The sequence below is a fragment of the Maniola hyperantus genome, chromosome 13 (genome assembly GCF_902806685.2).
Source record: "Maniola hyperantus chromosome 13, iAphHyp1.2, whole genome shotgun sequence".
In the NCBI taxonomy this organism is placed as follows: domain Eukaryota; kingdom Metazoa; phylum Arthropoda; class Insecta; order Lepidoptera; family Nymphalidae; genus Maniola; species Maniola hyperantus.
In genome coordinates this window covers 9,260,073-9,281,123 of record NC_048548.1, presented here as the reverse complement: position 1 = coordinate 9,281,123, position 21,051 = coordinate 9,260,073, and the positions used below count along the sequence as shown (strand labels likewise).

The window sequence follows — 21,051 nt, the reverse complement described above, 5'->3', positions numbered from 1 at the left end:
CAATCACTTGTATGAAGCCCGTGGACTTAAACTCGCGAATCAATCTTTTGTAGAGCCAAGAAGTTTAAAAAATGTTGTCTTAAAGAAAATCTGTTTGATATACACTAGTCATACTTTTTCATACATCCCTCATAATATAATAGCGTTAATAAACATTATTGTTGAATATAGTCTTAGCTAAATCCACAGGGAAATATTCTTTATAGTGTAATTCTCTCGCGTAATGGTGCAAAGTAGCTTTCTCCCCTACATTGTGCGCGGATATTAAATGTGCATTACAGACTATAGTTATAGAATATAGTGTTGTAAAGAGCTTCGCGAGGGTGAGGTCTTTTCTCTAATTCTCTATTCACACTCCTTAAGTAAGTAAAGGGAATATTAAGAAAGTTAAAGATGGAGCCTACAGGTGCAAAAAACGTAGCTTACCTTTTTTTTATCATTCGACAATGCGAATGGAATAACTGCTATTGCTAAAATATTTCGGTGTATCATCAAACCATTAATCCAAGAATCAATTTTTTTTATGAAACGTACACTTTATTGTACCTAATGGCAATAATGAACTTGCTTTTGCCTTAGGCTTCATCCGAGTAAATGTCAGCTCAAGATATTGATATCTCGGGTTATTAATTAATCGATTTTTATCCGACCAGTAGCTAGAACTGCTTTCTAACTGTTGAAGTTGTATCTTATACGGTCAAGTGTTTTTTGTGTAGATAAAGCAAAAAATAAACTGGCAAACTTTTTTTGCTATTTTATAATAAGTATTGAAAATTCTATGCCGCAATTATAAACCAGTTAGTGATTTAATTTGACATATCATCCTTTGAAGTAAACAAATTTATGTCTTGTTTGCTTCCTTCAAAGACGTATATGCGGCCAATATAAAACAAACAAACAGATGTTAGTTAATATCTAATAAATAATCCGACCCTCATTATTGTAATAAAGACAGATTTCTCCGTCGTGCTGAGTCAGAGGGCCCTTTCATTTGCTCTAAGCTACGTCAATAGTTCCGCTAGCTTCATTAGTTTGGACAACTTGGTATAATTCCTCATACAAATAACCTTATGTGAGTAACCAGAGGCAAATATTTTAAGCTACATTAATTAATTAGCCTATTAAAGGTTAGAACGGGAATAGCTAACGTGGCAAAGAAGCCCCTTTTCAGTCAAATGAAAACGGTCGAAAGCTAAGCTTCGCTAAGGTGTATTTTCTGAAATCTTTTATAACTCAAGCTTATAGATGTAGGTACTAGCTTATGCTCGTGACTTCGTCCGCGTGGACTACATAAATTTCAAACTCCCATTTAACCCACTTGGGGGTGGTATTTTGAAAAATCCTTTCTTAGTGGATACCTGCTGTTTACAAAAAACACTCCCTTCAAATTTCATGTCTCTAGGACCAGCGGTTTAGGCTGTGTTGATATATTATAAGTCAGTCAGTCAGGACTTTGAATTTTACAGATTACCTACAGGTTTATGCTGTAGGTATGTTAATAATACAGGCAGTCAGCTGTTCCTGAATTCAGAAAAAATATATGATATTATGGACTCTACAAAAAGAAAAGGAAAAGTACATAGGTATATTCAAATCCAATGTGGTTTTAATTTCGCATGTAGCTGATATTGGTACCTAATATCTATATGAAATGATTCTGCTTTAGTTCAATATTTTTGTGAAAAAGGTTCCATAATACTTACGTTTCATAGGTACTTACCACGGCACAGGTGTGTACAATGATCGTAGATAGGTAAATTATGCCACGTTTGACTATGATATGTAGTAACTTAAGAAGAGAATAGAATAGAAACGTTTTTTATTTATTTATTTTTTATTCAGATACAAGTTAGCCCTTGACTGCAATCTCACCTGGTGGTAAGTGACGATGCTGTCTAAGATGAAAGTGGGCTAACCTGGAAGGGGTATGGCAGTTTTTAATAAACCCATGCCCCTTTGGTTTCTACACGGCATCGTACCGGAACGCTAAATCGCTTGGCGGCACGGCTTTGCCGGTAGGGTGGTAACTAGCCACGGCCGAATCCTCCCACCAGACCACACCAGAAATTTAGAAATTATAAAATTTCAAATCCCCGCCAGGAATCGAACCCAGGACCTCCCGCTAATAAGACCACAGCGCTTACCACTGCGCCTGGGAGTTCGACGTTTTTTATTCAAACAAACCTTTACAAGTACTTTTGAATCTCCAATGCATCTACCACTAGTTTGGAATGCTTTTCCTACCGGGAAGAATAGATGCAGGTCAAATTAAAACTGCAGGGAGTACCCCTACATGAAAGGTATCCCTAAGGTATGTCCAAAAGGATTGACCCTTTGGGCAAAGTAGAAATGGATACTCAAACGAGCACCTACCCGTGGTTTATTCGTTGCAAGACCTAGGCACCCCAAGGATGACCACGACCAGTCTGTCAAGATTACAGTATTTAATACAGTGCTATAATATTATTATAAGCAAAATCTTTCCCTTAATCTAAAAGTATTTTTGATTGTTTGAAGCACTGCTGAAAATATTATATACCTACCTACCTACTACCTACCTATTTTTTTACCTGAAAACTGACATTTTTAATTTAGTAGAAAATCTGTCGTTTGAGTTATTTTAGATATGTGTTACAGCAATAGATTTAATACATACATCATGTAATGTAAATAACTAGTATATTTACGGCAGGTTAGCAATCCATAGGTAAATAATAAGGAATTCGTGTGTTGACTCCACCGGTTTGTGAGTGAACGGCAAGGTCGAATGGAGTTTATCTTAGCAGTTAGCCATTATTTTGCTGCTAGGTATAATGAATGCCTAGTGTATGAATATTATTTTAATGTGTTCAATCCGGTCTATTTGTTTTGCCATCAATAAATATAATAGTTACCAAATCATTGATGCTGATGCTTAGCTTTTTATTACGAGTAAAATAAAAAACCAAACAAATTATTACACAACGTTTTTACTTCCACAATTCCCTTCACTACCCATCATTACTAATATTATAAATGCGAAAGTGTGTCTGTCTGGCTGTCCGTCTGTCTGCTAGCTTTATACGGCCTATCCGTTTAACCGATTTTGATGAAATTTGTTACAGAGAGAGCTTGCATACCGGGAAAAGACATAGGCTACTCTTGATCCCAGAAAATCAGAAGAAAATCTTTGATTTCTAAACGGAACGGGATTTTTAAAAACCTAAATCCACTCGGATGAAGTAGCGGGCATCATCTTGTAGGTATTATTATAAATGCAAAAGTTTATTTGTTTGTCAGTTTGTCCATCAGTCACGCCGCAGCGAAACAACGAATCGACGTGACTTTTTGCATGGATATCGTTAAAGACCTGGAGAGTGACATGGGCTACTTTTTATTCCGGAAAATCAAAGAGTTCCAACGGGATTTTTAAAAACGTAAATCCACACCAGCGAAGTTGGCATTAGCTAGTAAAACCTGTATTTAGTTGCTTGTATTACACCTATACCTACACATTCTCTTCACTTAGATATTTTTTTCTGTATTTATGTCATAGTCTCCAAACATTATTCGAGCCTACTCGAGCATTCATGCAATTATGTATGTATACAGTGTGATACTACCAGAACATCCCTTTCATCTCCGATCACGGAATCCTGCGCCCTTCTTGGCAATAGAGCGGGCTATAAACATAAAACCACCATAAAACCCTGATGACAAGCACCCCGCAGCTACCCATTCGGTTAAACAAATGCCGGAGGAATTTCGAATGTTAGGAGCTCTTCTCATGATTAAATACAATATTTAACGACTCTATTAAGTTTCGAGATGATTAAATTGAATAATTTATTGGTACGGTTATTAAAAGTTTTAATATAGTATCATTAGCACACAAATTAATAAAGGAACAATGAATAGAAAAGAATAGAATATTTTTATGCAAGTAAACTTTTAAAAGTGCTTTTGAATCATCAACTAGTTTAATTTACCATGCTGTGTTAGTTGATCCAAGTCAAGTATTGGTGTGAAACAACTAACTATAGGCGTGTACACATCAAGACGTGTTAAAATTTGCGCGGTAGTCGCGCGAGATATTATAAAAACGCTCAATAAGTTAAGACACAGCTTAATATGGGCCGATGACATAAGTATAGGTAGGTAAACAATTGCAGAGTTGCAAGAGAATGCAGTCAACATTTTTACGAGTCTCCGGTCTAGACCCAATGTTGAAGTCCTAGTTCAAATCCAACTGTAGTTTTCTCTATCCTTAAAAAGCCACGAGTTACAAGTAGGATACCTATTTGCATTTTTGCACTGCAGTGTTATAGAGGTCGTCGCAGTTTTTTGGCGTTTGACCAAGTCGCCAAAGACGAAAAAGTTTAACAAAATCTAAGTAGTACAATACCTTTTTGCTGTAATAATTGGTTGTATTCGACACGGCACGGTCATACGCCGAAAGAAAGTCGCACCCGAGATGCCATACACTAGAGGTGGTGATGTCCTGTAAACCAGCTTCAATCAGACTTCAGTCAGACAAGACAGACTGAAAACCTATCCTGATGCTTGTTATTGTCAGTAAATTTACGTGGTTTATTCTACATTACAACTAGTTTTTTCCCTTCGTCTGCTTGGATTTACGTCTTTTAAAGATTTCAGAGGAATTTTTCAATTCTTTTCTTGGTGGAGTTTCTACAACTAAAATTACAATAACTTACTTCTACCAAATCTTAAGCTTCAATATATACGGCTTGAGCTGTACATTACTATGATATTAGTATAACAATGTGGCTAATTCCGTTGTACACAATCTCTAAACTAAACTAAAATGGCACGTCTAAATCTATTGCTATCCCTTTCATATTGTTCCTTGCGGGAAAGGATAGCACCAGATTTAGACCTGTTAATTTAGTTTAGTTTAGAGATTGTATCATGATCAACCCATCGGTCGGCCGACTACTGGGCACGGGTCTCCTCTCAGAATGAGAAGGGTTTAGGTCATAGTCTACTAAGCTAGCCTATAGTATGGATTGACAGACCTTATGACATAGGATACATAGGATCATAGGATTACTATAGAAGTAAGCTCTTAAAGAGACAAGCATAATAAAACATTTACTTTAAAATAATAATAATTATTAGTTCCATTACGTTTTTGTATAATTATAGTATGCGACACATATAGAAGGCAATCAGGATATGAGGCACGGGGACGCTCCGCACTGAAAGGTGTGGACGCGTTTTGAATTTTGACGCCTGAGATATGAGGTGCCTTTATGGTCTTTAACTCAATGGTCGCGCCTATACCACTGCCCAGCACCGCGCGCGCAGAGAAAACGCAATCTTCACGGTTAGTTACCAATATCCGTGTCAGTGGCACCCTTCCTTGGTAATAAAAATAAAATTACAAGTTAGAACATTGATTTATTCCAATACATTCAATAGGTACCTACCAGCGTAGCTTACTCAGTAAATCCACTTGGACTTGAGAATTTAAATTCTTCACGCGCCTTATGCATGGAAGATAAATTACATAGATCTAGGTAATAATTTAATTGCTATTCACTTGAACCGAATGTTTATGTAGAGTATAGACCATACATGATATCGTTAAATATGGCTGACAAACTTTGCATAGTTATAATATTATATTGTAGTTATATATAACATAATATGTAACTTCAAATAAATAGTAATTAAAATATTTTTATGAGGTAGCTATGCGAATATTATTTAAAAAAATATATAGTTACCATCAATAAATTTAACCGTTAAATCAAATAATATAAGTAATATGTTTCCATAAATTTTATTTTCACATAACTAATGCATCCCAGAGGCTTTAAAAATCATTATAATTTGAAGATATTAATATCTGTTGTCAACTTATTTCACATGAGAATAATGATAACATTTAAAACTGCTTTTATTATTTATCAATGTACTGTACGTATGTACAATGTAATGTATTATTAATGTATATCACGTATAATGTATTATCACCATATAAGTAGCTCATAAAAATTTATGAATTATATTGAGATTTAAATGAAAAGCTTATATAAATATCGCATCCATCAAGCAATCATGAATTAATTAATGAATTAGTGAAACAACCAAATCAGGTTTGTTATATAAAAAACCTGATAATAAATATAATTCATGTCATCCATGATATGATTTTTCAAACAGTTTCATAAATAAGACGGCAATTAAAGTATTAAGTAATTAAAAACATCTTCACCATCTTCACACAACTTCCGAGAACAATCAATTCTGAAGGTCAATAAATGGCCAATCTTCTGTAACAGTAAACATTGAATTCTAGCACGCTTCATAACGGTCTGTCCTGTTATTTGAATATTTGTCATTACTCATTTGAAATACAGCTTTGCTATGGATATTATTATATTGGTAGTCAGTTTTTATCAACGGAGCTTAGGTAATTAATACTCGTAACATGAATATAAGGTAATACTATAATTACCACATAACTATTGCTTTGTTTCAGTATATTTCATTTCCATTCAAGATTTAGAATATATTCGTACTGACTTATAATATGAACATACGTTTTGGTAATTTCCTGATTTTTGGATTGTAATAGATATCTACATATTACATCTAAAGGAGTGAATATAGACAATGAATTGAGATTTGTAAGTTTATGATACTCAACGAGAATTAATGTAGGTACACTGACAAAATCAGTTTTTAAAATATTTTAAAATCCATACTATCTAATATTAAAAATGCGAAAGTGTATCTGTATGTCCGTTATCAACTGCCACACTGTCCTGATCTTACTCTAGAGTCTAGAAGATCTTGACACAAAGCTACTAGTAGCCTCATGGATACGAAATTTTCAAAAAACCCAAATCCAAGTCGATGAAGTCGCGAGCATCCTGAGTATAAAATTAAGCTTTCAGTCAAAGAAAGCAAATATTATATTTTATCATAGATATAGATAATTAAATATTCCACAACAGCAAAAACACGAGAATGCTCTCCAATTACATAAACTTAGCCCCCATTTTGAGTGGGAAATTGCTATCCACCGCGAGCAGCCCTTATTTAGTGATAACGAAGAAAAGTGGAAACCATTTTTCGCATATTAGTCCCCTCTCAGATGTTTCATCGAAATGATGTACAGTTTATTCTTGGCATGGCCATAACTCAGCAACTCAGTAATCAATTATTTTTTCAGAGGGATAAGAATAGGTATAGTTTTCCCTTATGAGGAAAATCCTTGCACCAAACTGCAACTGGACTTGAAATATCATTCAAATATAAATTCGACATATTACTCGTATATATATCGACAAATGTAGAGCCTTACCAATATTCTAACGTTTCTAACCCCAAACCTGCGAGGTTTTCCTAGGAAAATCGTTTTGTGGTTGTAACGTTTTCAGAGCTATCTATGAAGCTGAGCTCTCTAGGCTTTACGTGAAATGTGGATAGATTAATTTGCTAGCCAGAGAAGGATCTTTATTTAACTACTTCTTAAATTAGCAAGCATTCCGTTATTCATCATTATCATCATATCGTTAGTCTGTAAACGTCCATTGTTGAAAATAGGCCTTAGCCAAAGAGCGCCACTACTCCCGGTCCTCAGCCTTTCTCATCCAGACACTCCCCGCCATTTTATATCGTCGGTTTATCTGGCTGCATATCTCACGTTATTAAGAACAAATATTGAGAAACTAGGTAAGGTATTTTATTTTCGTAACATTTTTGTGTTGTACTTACAAGTAGTTCAATGAAATTTACGAAAGATGTAGATAAATAACTCATATAACTATTTCATTAAGTAATTATTTCATATACTTTTTACCACATTTTATACCTTGGCAATACACTTAAAATTTGTTTGAAATATTTTGTCGAACGAAGCGTGAAGAGTTTGTTAATTGTTCACTCGCATATAAGTAGGTATTCCACATTCCAGATTATATCTACAAAAAGGTTATGTGCCTTTCATAAAGAGCTTCACAATGCCGGTTCACCTGCCGGTTGCAACAATTTTGCAAGAGCACGTTACATATGTTTTAATTTTCAAACCTGAGATTATGTAAATTCGAAAATAAGTAGGTATCTACCACTACAACTATACAACTACATTCACTTTTACGCCATTTGCAATAATTTTATAGTAAACTTCGAGTAGATGATGCCCACGACTTCGTCCGCGTAAGTTTCGATTTTTAGAAACCCCGGGGGAACTCTTTGATTTTCGGGGATAAAAAGTACCCTTTGCCCTTCCCCGGAATGTAAGCTATATCTCTGTACCAAATTTCGTCATAATCGGTTGAACCGTTGTTGGGGTCGTGAAAAGCTAGCAGACAGCCAGACAGACAGACGGACAGACAGATAGACAGACACATTTTCGCATTTATAATATTAGTATGGAAGTATATGGATATAAGCTATAAAATAATTATACAAGTTTATTAGAAGCTTTTTCCCGCGATTCCATGGGCTTGGATTCAGTCTTTTTAAAGATCCGACTGGAAACTCTCAAAATCCTTTCGTATCGGAAGTCTATTTTTAGCGAGAACCTACATGCAAAAATTTCTATAGACCCAGCGATTTTCTGTACGTTGATATTCCGTGTCGTAGCACTAATTAGATATGTAATAACTTAAATTTACTCATGTAAGCAAAGCAAGTTATCTGCCTCTACAAAGCATATTCTCAAAATATCTCAGATCATAAACTTCATACAAAAAATTATGATACCAATTATAACGTACTTACGCTATCATGAAACGTATCATGATTACGTGATCGTCTCAAAATGTCTTTTTTAACCTTAAATCATCATCAACATTGTAAACATTAAGAAATAAATATTATAATTATTATTATGAAATATTCCTATACAGACAGCTTCGAGTACAGTGTGCAAATTAATTATGTCACGCTATTGTGTGATGCCTTCCGAACAAATTGTCTTGGATCTAGTTCAATTGTTTCATTATTTTGAGTTGAGCGTCCAACTGTTAACCAACTTCAAAAAAAGGAGGAGGGTTCTCAATTCGTCGGAATCTTTTATTAAAATATAATATACGCACTAAAATTATTAAAAATAAATGCACCGGTATTTTGGCACCATTCCACGCGGGCATGATTTGTACACTAATTAGATAAGGCTTGCTTTGAGTTTCCCTTTAACAAGAAACACCGATAGACTTTAGTATACACTATGGACCTAAACTCGAGAAGCATACTTTAAATTAGTTAGAGAAATCTCAAAGTCGTGTCATCGATCCCATTAGACCATCTTATAATTGATTCAAAATATTCAACATTCAATCAGTTATGACTAGAATAGCCGACAAAAATATTGCCAGCTATCCCAACAACAGCTGTGATTGATTAACACAAAATTATTCTACCGATCCGATAAATTGATTGTGGTCAACAAAGAGTTGATTTCCAAAAGCATAATAATATACCAGTAAGAACATACCTGCGTTACATAATATCATAAATCGCTTGATTTCTAATTCATTTATTAATTAAAATAAAATTTCACCTTATAGTAAAATTTATTCACGGATATTCTCAATATGAAGTTTGGCTCTTCAACTTAGTGAGTCTGGTCAGGTCACTCTCTCTTCCACTCCCTCCCTAGGGTTCTTCTTTTGCCATCTTCTTTTCTCACATAATGGTGGAAGATAATAATGGTCTAGTAGGCAAAGTATTTATTGCAAAAAAACCGATGAAATAATAAAATATTTCAACTATGAATCGTCGTCGTCGTCATCATCGATCCTCTGCCTATTTAGTCTAATCCTTACACTCTACGGTCTTCGGCCATTTGTCTTTGTAGATTTCCAAACAAAACTTTAAAAAAACTAATCTACACAAGATACTTTGTTTTAGGATAGCAAAATAAATAAATAATCACTAATTCTCAAATGCGATCATTTTACTGGTTTCATTTTATTTATTCCATAACATGTATAAACATTCCTTTGTTCAAAAGAGTGCAAGTCATTGTAACAAAACTTAATTTTGTAAAAGGATGGAAGTACATTTCCCATTCTTACAGCTTGTTTCAGTTTGAACTATCATCAATCTCATCTCACTAAGCAACTCACTCCGCGGGCTCTGGTTGGGCAGCGCCGGGGGCCATAGTTTCCACATTTCCCAGAAAAATATAAAATTGCCGACATTCCAGATCTCCGATTAAGTATATGACTAGGTACACCGTGCATGATAATAAATATGACTACATGACAACATTTTTACTCTACGCGGAACTAGTCCTGACATTTCAGTAGGTACCTGTGAGTTTTCGTCAACTAACATGGATGGTAGAATACAATACTCATTGACAACACCATTCTAATGACGATTTAAAGTGATAAAGATTTAAGTTGGGAGTTTTCCAACTTGAGTTTTCCAAAAAAATGGATGTGATTTTGGTTTTGCAAGGAACGTTTGCGTAAGTAAGTAGATACATGACGTGATGTTTTAGGCGTCAAATTACACGTTCTGTTTGATAGCTAGTTACAGCTTAGTAAAAGATTTTTGATTCAAGAGTCTGTCAAAAATCTTAATCTCCTAATTTAGAACATTTTTGCCTTTGTTTTCAAATAAAACAACCAGAAATGTAAAGAATATTTGTTCAAGATCTCCACCCCCATCATTAATCTTATCTTACGAGTTAAGTTACAGCGGAAGGTAAGGTGTTGCCGGAAATATTCTTCAGATTTTGTTCACAATACCCGACAGTCTTGCAATGTATATTTCATTCATTCAAAGCCCTCAAAATTATTGCTATCTGTATATTATGTATATAAAATTCAAAGTCCTGAGGCTGACTGTCTGACTTCTATTATATCAATGCACAGCCTAAACCGCTGGTCCTAGAGACATTAATTTTGGGAACTACGAAAGATATTTTTTGAAATTCCACCCCTGAGTGGGTTAAAAATGGGGTTGAAATTTATGTAATTCACGCGAAGTCGCGAGCATAAGCTAGTTACCAGATAAAATACAAAAGTATCTTCAGTGTCACTATGAGAACTTAAATCAAAAGAACTACGTACCTTTAGTGTTATACATTGGACCCTATAAACCTTTTCTATAGGTAGGTACGTACCTATACCTGTAAAAAGTGCGAAGTACGGATAAGTACGAAGCTTGCACTAATACAGTTATAGATAATAGACATGAGAACTATTGAAAATGAAAATGAAAATGAAAATGAAAATGAAAATGAAAATCTTTTTTATTCGTATAAACTTTTACAAGTGCTTACGAATAGTCGGAACAGTAGTCAGTCGTAGTGTGTATTCGAACAAAAACCTACAATTAAAGCTATTCTTGTCAGCCATTCCAATGGCTCACTGTTAGATTTTAAAACTAGATTTTTTCTAAGTGGGGTATTATAACCTGTATTAATAATAATAAATAAATACACTTGCTTCATTTTTAAAACGATCAGCATTGATCTTAAAATCTCATGTTGGCAGGCACACGTAGATATGTTACATCGATTGTAATCAAAACCTCATTATTGAATACAATGTCTGATATGAATCGAAAAGTAATAAGCAAAAAATGCTATCATGTGCTTACAATATCGTCTGAAGTGGGCAACACTGCTAGAGATGTTACCATTGTTTGTAGGTATATTATGGGTAAATCGGAAATTTCAATTTGGTTACTGCTACTCAGTCCGATATAATTTTCGTAATAATATCCTTGGAGTTTTTTCATAATTATTTTATTGATAATAAAAATCGGATTATAATATGTGTTCAGATTTAGTTTTGAAACTAGAGTATACAAGAAAGTAGGTATATAAAATTTGGTGCCAGTGCATTCAGGTGGTGCAAGACACCTATTCCCTGAGTCCCTACAGCACACCTATTTTCAGCGGTTGATGTTACTTAATGATTATGTTAATGTAATTTAATTAATTCCAAAATTGAGTAATTTTTGTTCGGGTTTATTTTCGTCTGCGTCTACAACTGCGTTGTTTACTTTCTCGGCTACAAATCCTACATTATTATTTCCGACTCCGAAGTCATGAGTGATTAAATCTCAATCTAATGATAATCTCCATGACATCCCTAGCCTGAAGCCGACATCACTTGATTATATCTAAAGAGGCCATGCATCGCATACGGAACAAAAACAAAACATTTCCTCATGAAATATAGCCTCAATAAAATCGTGCTCATTGAAACATATTAGGTACATTTAATAGAAATAACATACTCGACTATGTATTCAATGATTTTAAGTATATTTTAAACGTAATAAAATAACTTATTAATTGGCAATTATTTTATCAATAAAAATGTTTGAAAGCATGCTACGCGAGCAGTTATTCAAATCAGTGCACAAGTTGATATTATATTGAAATTCAATTCCACTTTACAAGTGGAAAATAAATAAAACTAAAGAATTAATGGAAAATCGATTTACTATCGAATTTTTTGTACAAAGTTGGCCTAAAAAAGATTTTTCCTTCTATTTGTACCTATCTATGTGAAACATCAAATTCACTCAAAGTCATAACTTTCAAGTTTTATTCAAAGGACTGGCAGTATTATTCTGACGAGTTTTATATGAATCTGTTGTACTTAATTAACTTACCTCAGCGCGTATCGGCCTCTAAATAATAAAGGGGGATGTAAAATTATGGTAATTGAAGCCGTGGGTTAGGGCGAGCGGCAGGTTCTTAACGCAAACCCATCAACCACATTCCACAACGAGGTAAAGTTCCTACTAATGTAATCAATTAAACTTTATGACTTCAATGACAAAAGTGAACGTAGTTTGGTTAGCTACGTAATTAATTTCATCGAAACATACGCATAAGTAGGTATTTCTACTAAGGCTGCCTTTTCACCAGGAATGCGCGACAATATGAGCGAAAATGAGAATATTCAAGAGGGATGTGTGAAACTCACTACAATATCGCTTAGGTAATTTTCATTAAGTAAGTAATTACCTACCTACTTCATTCGTTTTCTTGACTAGCATATTGGTTTCTTCGCCTCATTGTACATTTCTAACATAAGGAAAAAGGATGGTAATGTCAACCAAAATCATAGATTATAAGGTAGGTATCTCACGATACATTTGGCTCATTGAACCACTCGAAGATTTTTTACAGAAATCTTTTACAATGACTCCTCCCCAAGAAGAAAAGCAGCTAAAGATTTCAATTGGACACTGTAAAAAAATCTATAGAACTACGGAAATCTGATTACCAAACACGAGTTTTATTAGCAAACAAGTCTTGTTTTGTAATCTGTTCCAAAGACAAAGCGGTGATCACAATCGAATCCATTGTAACTTGGCGGATACGGTGTTTTGTTGTTGATAAATTGATTATCTTCGCACTATAAATTATGGAAAAGTGCAAATAAGTACCTATTCCTATTACTTAATATTTTAGAAATAGAAATCTTTGTCTTGTTGAAATTAACATACCTAACTCTATTCAGCACTAACTAACTAGGCACCCCACTAAACTAAGTATTTGAAAACATTACAATAAAACTTAAAGCTAGCCTTATTTAATTACTATACAAATCATGCCCACGTGAAATGATGCCAAGAATACCAGCCAAGACTGCCAAGACTGATCCGTTGCGCAAAAAACGAGCCTATCACCGTAGCTTGTTCTCTCTCATCTTCATAATCATTAACATCATCAGATGCCGTCTTCTAACTAAAGCCCGAAAGTCAGCCAGACAACATTCTTGAGGTAGAGAAATAAACACAACTATAAAGTAGAGTAGAGTAGTAGAGTGTAGATCACTGTACAGCTTTTTCTATACATCTATAAAGCACTGAAGAATTTTTTTCTCTACACAAATGTTAGATAGGTAGGTATAATAAACACGTTATTACCAAATAAAAAGTCAAAAGCTCACATAAAAGTGAGCTAAGCGGCAATAAAACAGTTTTTGCTGTTTTTAAAATCACGATGCGACGTAACATTGTAAGTTGCGCGCCGACCTAATGATATTTCATTTTTACATTTTTTCCTTATGAATACTTGAACCGGCTCCCCCATTTCAAGCCAAAAATATATAGCTTGCTAAAAAGCAATTTGCATTCATCACTTTTATACCAATCTCTTCATGCTCTGAATAACTTTCGTTTTCATTTAAAACATTTACATAACTCATCTTTAGAAACTAAAATAATGATTAAGTAGTTTTAAATGCATAAATACAAAAATATTACTTAATGATAACTACTCACCGTATAAGGAGTAATCTGATTCAAGCCTCAATAATCAAGACACAGTTTTATGACAAAACTGAGCTGATATAGAAACCTGTCCGAAATAAGTTCAGTTTCACTTTTCAGCTGGATCGTCCCACTTAGTCACTCGATTTAACACCCAAAGTAAACTCCTTACACAATTCTGTTATGGCGAGTCAATCGTTCGGTTTCACTTTCTATGAAGTATCGTAATCAGTCACGAATCGGAAATGGCTGCCGGTTCTCCAATTTCCGAGCGCGATGTTCGTAAAACTTCTGCCGAAGTGGATGTCTGCGCAACGGGAACGGGGGCTGCTGCAACAAGCTCGCCGCCCGACTGCCGAACAGCGACTGTGATAACGACACTTCTTACGAATGAACCTGCGAACCTCTGTATAGTGTATAGGCTGGGTATAAGCTCGCCTCTCTCTCGCCGCCCCGTCTACGCACCAAACCTATCTCTACCATATCTCTGCCGGGACTCGTAACCCGATCTCGACCCTTTCGATACCGGGACAAGATACAAACTCTATCGCTCCACACTCGCTCGAACTAGTCTCGTTCACATCGCGTAACGAGTTTACGGTACGTAAATCGTAGTAGATTTGTTTTTCGGTCCAGCCACAGTAATCCAGTTCTTGACTCCGGGACTCAGATCGCTTTTTTCCACTTCGTTTCCCGTTAAATAGTGCCTTCTTTTTATGCGACCGCCTGTAACCTATGTAGGGAACTCGAAATAACCGCTATGGACAAGATGCCAACTTTCTAAACTAAACCTATAAGACTTCTATAAGAGCACACTATTGGGACGACGAATTTACGTTATTTTTATTAGGAAGTCACAATAGTTCGAACAATAATAAAGTATTTAGAAGATTGGACATTCTAGACGGCGACGTGACACAATTTGATGTTTTTGCATGACTTGGTTGTCACTTTGATGGTTATTACAGGTTATCCAAGTTATTTCTTATTACAGTCGCGGTTGTGCCTTCGGTGTCAATTATCGGCCTGCGGTCGAAGCCCCACAACAACCAACGTAAATTGGATACCAGTCACTCAACCAGATTATACCTTCTGAAGGTTGTTAAGTATTAGGTATATAAGAAACCTAATGTGAACATTTTTTCGTTTCTAAAAATATTTTTATAAATGTAAATAGGTCATGAGTCACGACGTAGGATCGCTGTCGATAGGAAATAGTAGAGAACACTAGCAATGAAACTTGAACTATTCCCATAAGATAGTGGTTGTACATAGTGGATAACAAATATTGAAAACCGTAAACCCTTCCCGATCCCGCGACGATCCCGAACTGGGTCACCAAGCATGATCGTAAAGTAAAGGAAATTCCACATATACGTAGAAATGGAATGGAAAAAGGTCTGGTCAAAAATCTAAATTACACCAAAATAATAAGCATTTTTTGGTCATCTTTAAAGATATAATAATCTTAAAGGTATGCCTAAGTATGTATGACGGGGATAGGCTAAAGCATCCACGTTCCAATATAGAGAGAGAGCCAACGCGTGTCAGACATTAAAAAAAATATTATCGACTAGAGCTTTGCGGCAATCAGACCTGGTAGTAAGCGCTGATGCAGCCTAAGACTTGCTTAGAAGATGCCTATTTACACCTTTGTTGAACTCTTAAACTTTAAGGGTGTCCTGGCAGGGGGTTGCCATGATAATGTGTCTGGCAATGTAAGACGTGATTTCTATTTCTGAAGAAAATATAAAAAGATTAGTGATAAGCCATTGTGGGACATTTTAGGACGTGTAATGCCTATCGCTGATATAGCCTTTGTAAACCCAGCCTTACACAAAGATGTCGTGTTGTCCGGAGAGACGTGTCTCTTTCAAACCACTCCAAATTCGGCCACTTTGGGATGACTGACGATGTCGATATGCGACCCGTAACTTCATAACTCCCAACTGTGACGATATGATAATATTTTCCAAAGACGCTTTGAAACAACATCATACTGAAATGGTGCAATTTTTATTGTGAAATGGTGGTGTTGAATTTTTCATTTTTGATAATATACTGAGGTACTTGCTTTTTGATATAGGTACTACACTCACAGACTAACGCTTACCTACTTAAGAGTACTTGAGAGAGAGCATGTGTTAAATATCGGATAGACGTAGGCGTTACTTTGCGGAAGTCCATGATAGGTACAAGGAACAACAAGCTGCTAAGAAGCATAATTCGCGATAATCCTCTAAAGCAGACAACTCAGTATGGTATATGTAGCATGCGAAATGCACCGCTAATCCTCCCACTACGCAGGTAAAGCAAGAACCCAAGCAAGCAATACGCACTACCACCAAAACACCACATAAAATCTTCTAAAACACAATGAACTTTCCTACGTTTCACACCGACGTGACACCGGAGCATCCTTTAGGAATGCGATAAATGCTATAAACAATATAATGCGCTCACTCTCTCACTTCGCAATGGGATATTTTACTCTTTTTCGAAAAGTGTCTTAATTTGATCCTAAAGTGATAATAAACTACAAAAAAATTATAAAAATTTTATTCGATCGATAAGTGCAATAAAAATGTATTTAAATTTTGCATTTAGGTTCATGAGCTATCATGACGTCACACGGATTGGTAAGCAACGGAGTTTTCTTAGTGAATTTTTTCTCATCATCCATGTGACGTCATAGTCGGAATTAACATGGCGGCTACGGTATATCATGCGTTTTGAATATTTGTAGAACTGATAAAAAAGTGAAATCTTTAAAATGAATTATAAATAGGTATAAAATTCATTATATAGATAATTTTATAAACTGAAATTGTCATTTTTCGATTGCTTATTGCTAATGAATATCTTGTTTATACATTTTTAGATTTTTTCTCGCTTGGTGTAAAATACCGTATTGTGCGTGGTAGACAACATCTCCTGATGGTGCTCCGGTGTTAGAGTGACACGTACTTTCAAACTTGAGTGTGTTTTAGAAGAGCGGTTTGGCTCGGCTGTAATATGCAATAGTAATATGCAATAGCTTTATACACTTCAATCCTCGGGAACCTAAGCCTAAGCCAATATAAAAAAGATCATTTCCTAAATTGACTCAGCCGGAAATTGACTTCCTCGCTCCGCTGCGCCAGGAAAGACGTCAAGAATGGGAAAAATTTACACAACTTCACACACACATATATAAAATACCTACCTACGGATATCTAGATTAAGGTGGTAACCTTTCATGCTATCCACACTTTACAAGTGGCAATAATCTTTGGCGGTCTAACCTCTACTGTTTGAAGCGATGGTGCCTTTAATTTTTTTTAATCAATTAAATATCACTTACTTTAATAATAGCGAAAGGAAACCTGCATTCTTGAGGATTCGCCATAATGCTTTCAAAGGTGTGTGAAGTCTGCCAATCCTCTTGGCCAGCAGCGTGGTAGACTGTGGCTTAAACCTTTTTCATTGTAAAGGAGACAATTCCACAGAAACAGAGAATTCGGAAAAATCAAAGCATATAAATTTTCATAATTTCATAATTTTCAAAGCGTATAGATTTCATAATATGTATTTTGTTTATAGATTTTCATAATTCGTCCAATCCAATCCAATCCATCAGCCTGTTTATGTCCACTGATGGACATAGGCCTTTCCAAGAGCGCGCCACCAAACACGGTCCTCAGCCTTCCTCATCCACCCGCTCCCCACCACCTTCTTCAGGTTATCGGTCCAGCGGGCTGGAGGTCGTCCCACACTGCACTTACCGGTACGCGGTCTCCACTCCAGAACACGTCTGCCCCATCGGCCGTCGGTTCTGCGACAGACATGACCTGCCCATTACCACTTCAGCTTGCTAATCCTTTGAGCTATGTCGGTCACTTTTGTTCTTCTGCGATTTCCTCGTTCCGGATTTTATCCCTGAGAGTGATACCCAACATAGCTCGCTCCATAGCGCTGAGCAACTTTTAGTTTGTGGACGAGGCCAACTGTCAGTGTCCACGTTTCCACTCCATACATCATCATCAAGAAGTAAGAAGTTATAAGCCAATAAACAGACAAACGTTGATCACGAGTTCAAGAGTATAACTCTTTGGAGACTGTGGAATATTGTTAAGGAAAAAAAGGGCTTTAGAATTGAAAATGTCTGAACTGATTGATTCATGAATGTCGAGCTAAATCCTCTGAAGTCACTGTAGCAAATGCCCTAAAAATTCACGTCTCCGGCTTTGAAAGTTGAATTTCATGGCTCGAACATCGATCGGTTCAATTATGGTAGTTTTTTGCCGAGTAGAAGCCGTAAAAATTAAATTGATTGAAAGTAATACAGTACATCATTATATGGCTAGCTGATGCCCCATCTTCGTCCATGTGAGTTTAGTTTTTTTTTAATCTATGGGAACTGGGATTTTGGGATTTTCTGGGATGAAAACTACCTTCAGGTCTTTTTAACTATATTTTTTATAATTTTTTAGTGTTTACCTACACTTCAAGGAAATTAGGTACTAAATAATTTTAAATTATCAAAAATTGCGTGACCGCCAGGAATCGAACCTGCATCTTCTGGGTTCTGGGATGCCTTGACCATTCGGCCACTTTTTAACTATATCCATGCAAAATACATCTCAATCCTTTGCTCAGTTGTCTGCGTCAGTTTGGCGTGATTGAAGGACAAACTTACAAACAATTAGCATTTATGATAATATGGGTAGTGCTCTTTTTACCTTTTTTTTTAAAGATGCTACTAAAGATGTCACGCTAATTTAAATATATAAGAGGAAAAGGTGACTGACTGACTGACGGATCTATCAACGCACAGCTCAAACTACAGGACGGATCGGGCTGAAATTTGGCATGCAGATAGCTAATATGACGTAGGTGACCGCTTAGTAAGGGCTTTTGAAAATTCGACCTCTAAGGGGGTGAAATAGGGTTTTGAAATTTGTGTAGTCCACGTGGATGAAGTCGCGAGCATAAGCTAGTATATGTATAAGAATAATTTCAAACTTTAAATTCTCTTTTGTAATAATAAACCCAAACTTCATGGCTGATCTAACTCCTTGTTTTGCAGGAAAGTGTAAACCACAGCAAGTCGACTACGAAGACAACAATAACAATAAACGTATTTACAGTGAGTGCATCGGACGGGTCCGGATATTATAACGTGGCCGGTCTTCATAACAGTCACTTACATAAATGAATGAATGAAACACAACATTTCTTTTTATTACCCGGCTACAGAAGGATACTTTTTAGGGTTCCGTACCTCAAAAGGAACAAAGGAACCCTTATAGGATAACTTTGTTGTCTGTCTGTCCGTCTGTCATGTCTGTCAAGAAAACATAAAATTCGGCAGGTAAGTAGGTCTTATAGCACAAGTTAAGGAAATAATCCGAAAACAGGGAATTTGTGATTATAATATCTCAAAAAAAAAATGTGTTCATGAAAAAATAATTAGTATTTTCAGTTTTCAAAGTAAGGTAACTATACCAAGTGATGTATCATATGAAAGGGCTCTACTCGTACATTCTAATTACAGTTTTTTATTTAAGTATTTTTATGCATAATAGTTTTTGATTTATCGTGCAAAATGTCGAAAAAATAAGAAGAAGAATTTTGGAAGACCCTCTATTTAATGATTACTAAGAATGCTAAGAAATCATTTATTTTTGACCTACAGGCATCATCCCCATTTAACGAATGATGCAGCAACAGTGGCCTCCAGGTTACAGCCGCAATGGCCACAGGTATTACACCATTCGGGGGGATGGGAAGGGGCGGAACTGGCTCCCCAGCTCGCAGCCGGAACACATGGGCTGTTTTGCAACTAGAGTGTTCTCGCTGGCCATGCGAATTTGAAATAGAATCTAGTGTCAGTTACATCACCATCGTCAACCGATAGACGTCCGCTGCTGGACACAGGTCTCTTGTAAGACTTCCATATCTCACGGTCTTGCGCTACCTGAATCCAGCCGCGCGCTCTCTGCAGCTCGTTTGATGTCATCTACACACCTAGTGGGGAATATTCCAACGCTGCGCTTTTCAGTGTGGTATAACATGTTGGTAAATACAATACCTAAGTATTTACCAACATGTTTTTATTCCCTTGACCTAGCTAATATTCGATATTCCAGTATTAAATATTTAATTGTGCATTATTTTCTATTATTATCGGCTCAGTTTCTAACAACTATTAATTCTTACAATAAATTGGATTTTTTCGCTTAATAGGTAATCCCGTGGATTTTTGTTTTCTCGGAATAAAAAAGTACCTACCTATTTGTGCCAGTTTGGTAACATTTTTATTAATACCACTTTTTTTATTCCATTACAAATTAGCCCTTGCATAATTTTATCAGAGATGTGTAAAGTTTGCCAAATTGCCGTGCCAATTCGCACGTGAGCCAGCGCGACGTGACGACTGGCGGACTAGGGCCCTAAACCTTGTTATTCAGAGAGGAGACCCATGCTCAATAGTGGACTGGTGATGGGTTCATCAAGATGATGTTGATAGTAATTCAAATTTAGTAAGAGAACACTAAGAGACAGTTTCATTTATACAACTTTAGAAACTATCGTAGGCACCTGTAACTAACTTACGAGTTACGAGTCAATAGTAAGTAAATAAAGCAGCGATCGAGATTGATTAGTAGCACTATACGCACATAATGAGTGCGTCCCGGGAGAGCCATAATACACTTTTACGAGCCTGTTATTTTTTATGTTGACAGCAGTATGCACGCCATGGACGAGATTGGCGACAGTTTAATAAAGTTCGATGGAATTTGTAAGCTCGAACGGTGTAACACGTGTTTGATTATGATAGCGCGAGGGTTAGGACTTTAG

The 21,051-nt window shown here is 35.9% G+C and overlaps 1 protein-coding gene across 6 annotated transcripts in view; it reads right to left on the bottom strand.

Moving 5' to 3' along the window:
- Positions 1-15,159, bottom strand: part of IRSp53 (Insulin receptor substrate 53 kDa) — a 240,874-nt gene extending 225,715 nt beyond the window's left edge. For 5 of the 6 annotated variants that reach the window (XM_069502519.1, XM_069502520.1, XM_034974966.2 and 2 more), the window contains exon 1: positions 14,221-15,159. The gene's annotated coding sequence lies outside the window, so the exon portion shown is untranslated. The remainder of the gene's footprint in view (positions 1-14,220) is intronic. The other variant, XM_069502522.1, reaches the window with a different exon arrangement.
- Positions 15,160-21,051: the final 5,892 nt, after the last annotated feature.